We start from the raw sequence: 5,547 nt of genomic DNA, 5'->3' as shown, positions 1-5,547 counted from the left end.
GGAACGCAATAGATTACAGAGATAATCATAAATACAGAGATGCGATAACCATAAAAACAGAGATGCAACCGAAATAATAATATGCGATAACCATAAAAACAGAGATGCCGCGGAAATAATACTTCATTTCATTAATGGAGAATACTGAAATATGCTTACAAATAGAAATAACCCAGCTAGGGCGATGGTAGCTTATCTCTGAGAAGAGATGTGTCGGCTACATGCCTCTGAACTGTTTTTAACTGTGTTACAATGAGGCTCGAGGGCCTATTTATTGTTGAGAAACAATGGAAAACCCTTCACATTCCAAAACCTAACCCTAGAAGATGAAACGCCAAATTGTGGGCCCCGTTTTCGGGTAAGTTGGTACATCAACTTCCCGGGGTCGCGAATTGGTCATACTATCTCCGTTTGACGTGCATGATAGCCCGTTGGAAAGATCTCTCCGAGGACTACGACGGAAAAGACGATTTTTATCAAAAAAATCGTTAGCGGTGGATTTCCCAAAAAACGTCGTTTAGGGCCTCAAAACGGCTCCAGAAGTTTAGGACCCAAAAACGTCGTTTAGGGCCTCAAAACGGCTCCGGAAGTTTAGGACCCGAAAAACTGCTAAAAATAGTAAACTGTGCTATAATTAAGGAAACTGATAAAAATTGTAAGAAGCACTAGAGGGGATCCAAGTGGAATTAGCGGGTGGCCACCAATCTCCACCTGGATCATTCCTCCCCCCTTAGGAAGCAATGGTCCCCATTGCGTTGAGTTCCTCCATGAGATGAGGGAACTTCTGCTGCACTTGGTCCCTGTTGAGCCACTTGCCCTGGTGAAGGAGTTGTCCTGCTTTGACAACTTGATACAGTTGGATATTCTGCTGGCGAGTGTGCTTGATCTGTGTGTCCATGATCCGATCAGTTGCAACTTGTTCCATGCAAGCTGGATTTAACTCTGTGGGTGTGAGTTGTTCTGCAATGTCGGACGTGTCTAGTAATGGTGGAAAGTATGGCCGAAGGCGGTCGACATTGAACACCGGGTGCAGGCCAAGGAATGGGGGAATGCTGAGCTCAAATGCATTGTCTCCCATAGCTTTGGTAATGGTGTAAGGACCATGTCGAAGTGGTCTGAGTTCCTGATGGGTTCTGGTAAGGCGCTCCCTCTGCAGATGCAACCAAACTTTATCGCCCACCTGAAACTTGTGTGGTACCCCTCCAGGTAACGAGAAGTTGTTCCTGTGTTCTGTCATGACTGTATCCCTCTGTTGCTGCTGCTGTGTGGAGGAACCCTTCACGGGGGTCATGGATGTAGCAACGATCTTCCCCTTACATTGGGAACGAACCAGACAGAAAATAAATTTCCTAGTCTGTGAGATGAGCTTGCTGCCTTTCTTAGCAGTGATCAAAGAGGTGGCGGTAGGTGGGGCTACCTCCGGTATCCTGTATAATGAATTATCCAAAGAAATGATGACAGCGCGAGGCCTTGACTCATACACAACATGTCGCCTCCACAAGTATGGCTGGCCTAATAGTACATCACAAACATCCAAAGGTGTAACATCACACAATACCTCGTCTGTGAAGGGCTTGATGCTGTAGGGAAGGCGGCACTGCTGGCGAACTTTGAGATCTCGTCCTTCGTGAAGCCAACCGATACTGTACGGCTGTGGGTGTGGTGTAGTTGGTAGGCCCAACCGCTTCACGACCTCTGCTGAAATAAGGTTCTTTTGGCTGCCACTGTCGACAATGAATTGCAGCGGCGAACCCTTCACCCACATCTGTGAGTGGAAAAGACGTTCCCCCTCCTCTGGATCTTCGAGCTCATTTTTCTGGATCTTGGCAGTAGCAACAGTGGCGCTGGGATCCGCATCGATAATCTGCTTCCCTTTGTCATTCCCCTTGTCGGGTTCTGACTCAGAGTCGGAACATGCATCTGATTCGGAAGCCTTCAACTCGGCCACCAGCGACTGCTTGGTCCGACACTCACTTGTGTTATGAGTGGGACTCTTGTGGAACTCACACCACTTTCCTGTGTCCTTCTTCGGCTTCGTGGTGTTGTTCTTTTCTTGTAGCTTCGACGGGTTGTCTTGGGTCACCCCGCCTTGGCTTTGTCCTTTGGGCTTTGGATTTGCAGATCCAAAGTCTCGCTTCTTCTGTTTGAACTTTTGCTCGATTTTGACAGCGTATCGGTATGCTGTGCCGAGTGAGGAGATGTTCAAGAACTCCATCTCTTCCTGGATGTATCTGTGTAGGCAGCCGCGGTATTTGAGTACCAGATGCAGCTCAGAATCTTTGATACCCAACTGTGTGCGAAGGGTATGAAAAATGTTTGTGAACTCCGGCACATCTTGGTCTCGTCCCTGCCGCATTGTGGTCCATTTGATGTATTTGTCCTCATAGCTTCCGACGGGGTAGTACTGCTCCTTGATGGCATCTCGGAAGTCATTCCAAGTGGGTGCGGTTGAAAATAGTGAGCCTGTACTTTCACCCTTCTGCTCGCAATAGGTTTCCCACCAGTCCTTGACGTGGGGGGCTGCTTTGAGAAGAGCGAAAACAATCTTCTCCCGACTTGAAAATTCGTGAACAGAAAAATACCCATCTAGCAGATTTAACCATTTATCTACGGCATCTGCGTCTATTTGACCCTCGAAGATGGGGATTTCAAAATTAACTTGTACCTTAAACGGTGTGGCGTTTCCAGAGTAGCTGTTGGAAGCCGATGCGTCGCCTCTGGGTAGCCGCTGAAGGATCTGCGCAAAGCTATCCATCATCGCGTTCCTTTGCCGCTCGAGCGCTTCTTCGAGCAAGATTTTGATAGGATCTCCTGCCCCCTCGTCTTTCTTCTCATCCGCCATGGGAGGACGTCGAGATTTGCGAGGCTGGTCTTGCAAAGGTTCGACCAGTTCAAGCCCTAACTCCTTATATCCCGACCTCGTTGGGGACATGCAAAGAAAAACAGAGAAAAAGCAGACCGCTCTGATACCACTGATCCGGATTTAAGCAGGAACGCAATAGATTACAGAGATAACCATAAATACAGAGATGCGATAACCATAAAAATAGAGATGCAACCGAAATAATAATATGCGATAACCATAAAAACAGAGATGCCGCGGAAATAATACTTCATTTCATTAATGGAGAATACTGAAATATGCTTACAAATAGAAATAACCCAGCTAGGGCGATGGTAGCTTATCTCTGAGAAGAGATGTGTCGGCTACATGCCTCTGAACTGTTTTTAACTGTGTTACAATGAGGCTCGAGGGCCTATTTATTGTTGAGAAACAATGGAAAACCCTTCACATTCCAAAACCTAACCCTAGAAGATGAAACGCCAAATTGTGGGCCCCGTTTTCGGGTAAGTTGGTACATCAACTTCCCGGGGTCGCGAATTGGTCATACTATCTCCGTTTGACGTGCATGATAGCCCGTTGGAAAGATCTCTCCGAGGACTACGACGGAAAAGACGAGTTTTATCAGAAAAATCGCTAGCGGTGGATTTCCCAAAAAACGTCGTTTAGGGCCTCAAAACGGCTCCGGAAGTTTAGGACCCAAAAACGTCGTTTAGGGCCTCAAAACGGCTCCGGAAGTTTAGGACCCGAAAAACTGCTAAAAATAGTAAACTGTGCTATAATTAAGGAAACTGATAAAAATTGTAAGAAGCACTAGAGGGGATCCAAGTGGAATTAGCGGGTGGCCACCAATCTCCACCCGGATCACAACCTTGGCTAAAAATTAATGTAAAAATATACAAGGCCACAGTGATGGGACATGTATTCCAAGATGAATGGTGGGGAAAACATCCTAGTGGGTGTTCATTCCGTTATTATGGCTAAGGAAATTGGCAAAGGCAATGACTAAGGATTTGGAAAGGCAAAATGGCATTTTTGGCACATTTATTTATGAATATAATGGAAATTAGGAGAAAAGGAAGGTGAAAGGTCACAGGTTGCATGTGAGGAGGAAATTGAAGGAAAATAATGGAAAATGAAGAAAATAGAGGCCTCATTGATAAAAAAGGTTTCTGAGGGCCAGTGGGTGTGCTTGGTCAGTGAAAGTTTGGTCAGTTCAATTTTGGAGCTCTCTCATTATTCTCTATTTCTCATACTCTTGGATATTTAGAGTTTTCTTGGAGCACTCTTGGAGGGTGTGGCACACTTCGATTTTGGAGCAAGAAGGCAAGAGGGAATCGGGATTAGTATCTATAGCGGATTTGGCTTGTAGATACCGAGTTGCATATATGCTTTCCTCACTAGTTTTGGCATGCATGGAATATGCATGTGGATTTTGGTCATGATCTGTCATTGGCATGGAGGATTGTTTGGATTGATAGTGGATTGCCTAGCCTTGCCATTTCCTGGATAGCCATGGAGATTGTGGGTTTATTTCCTTGTTTTGTTTTGGTTGGTTCTCATGTTTCCATAGGTTAGGTTGAGTTATTAGTTCCTGGAATCCCTGGTTGGACAAATGCTCTAGAAGCCCGATCACAGCGCAGGTTGAGTTACTAGTCCTAGAAGCCTTGGTTGGACAAATGCTCTAGAAGGCCTTGGTGGGTTGAGATACTAGTCCTGGAAGCCTTGGTTGGACAAACGCTCTAGAAGCTCAACGATAGTTGTGGGCTGAGTTACTAGTCTGGGAAGCCTTGGTTGGAACAAACGCTCTGGAAGCCCTGGAAGGCTTGGATAAAGACCAATCTGATGATGGTTTTTGTGATGTTCGACTGTGAGGTGGAATCACTATTTGATGGGTTGAGGTGGATGGCCTCTAGAAGCCCTAGATGGTCTTGGATTGATGTGTTCTATGATATCCCACATTCATGCTTGGAATATGGCACGAGAGTGACTGACTGAAGAGATATTTGGCTGAGCCATTCTACTATCAGGTGGAACGTGGAAGTCCCATCTCGGGTTTGGATTTTGCATCATTAATAAGAGGTTATTTCTCCTTGTATTTCTATGAGTATTATCTTGGTTTATATGGTTATGATCTCATTGGTATTTCTGATGCTATTATGTTGGTTATATATATGTTTTATGACAGTAGCTATGTATGGCTCTCATCATGTTTTTACTTGTAAATGAATGAACAATCCATTAATGAGCTAATGGATGAAATGACAGTCAATGTGTTGAGGCATCAATGTCTCTTAGCGATTCTCAGCTAAGTATGAGACCCCTATGCTCAGATATGTCATTTACACCTGTAGATTACATATTCGTGATATGTTTGACGAAATGCCTGTCATGGCTAGTAGGGGTCCAGTAAAGGTCTTATTCAAGTAGTTAATTATGCACTGTCATCTCCCTTTTATCTTATTGTTTTGAAGATGTCATTCTATTTTGGGTAGTGACCCGCGCTTTGGGCCACAAAAAGTGGTTCAAATCATGGGGACGCTGGCACAACACTATGCAAAATAGTCCTTGGACACTGGCTTGCAGGCTTGTGAGAGAGTCCAAAGGTCCTTGGATGTTGGCATGCCCATAACATGGGAGATTCCAGAGGTCAAGTGGTCCAAAAGCTCAGCGGGACCCAGGGGCTAGTTGGAAGAAAGGTTGGA

Source organism: Pinus tabuliformis, chromosome 5_1, assembly GCF_031772625.1.
Source record: "Pinus tabuliformis cultivar Carrire ecotype Pingquan chromosome 5_1, CPIR1, whole genome shotgun sequence".
Taxonomy (NCBI): domain Eukaryota; kingdom Viridiplantae; phylum Streptophyta; class Pinopsida; order Pinales; family Pinaceae; genus Pinus; species Pinus tabuliformis.
The sequence above is the reverse complement of the archived record's forward strand: the minus strand, read 5'-3'. Positions refer to the sequence as shown.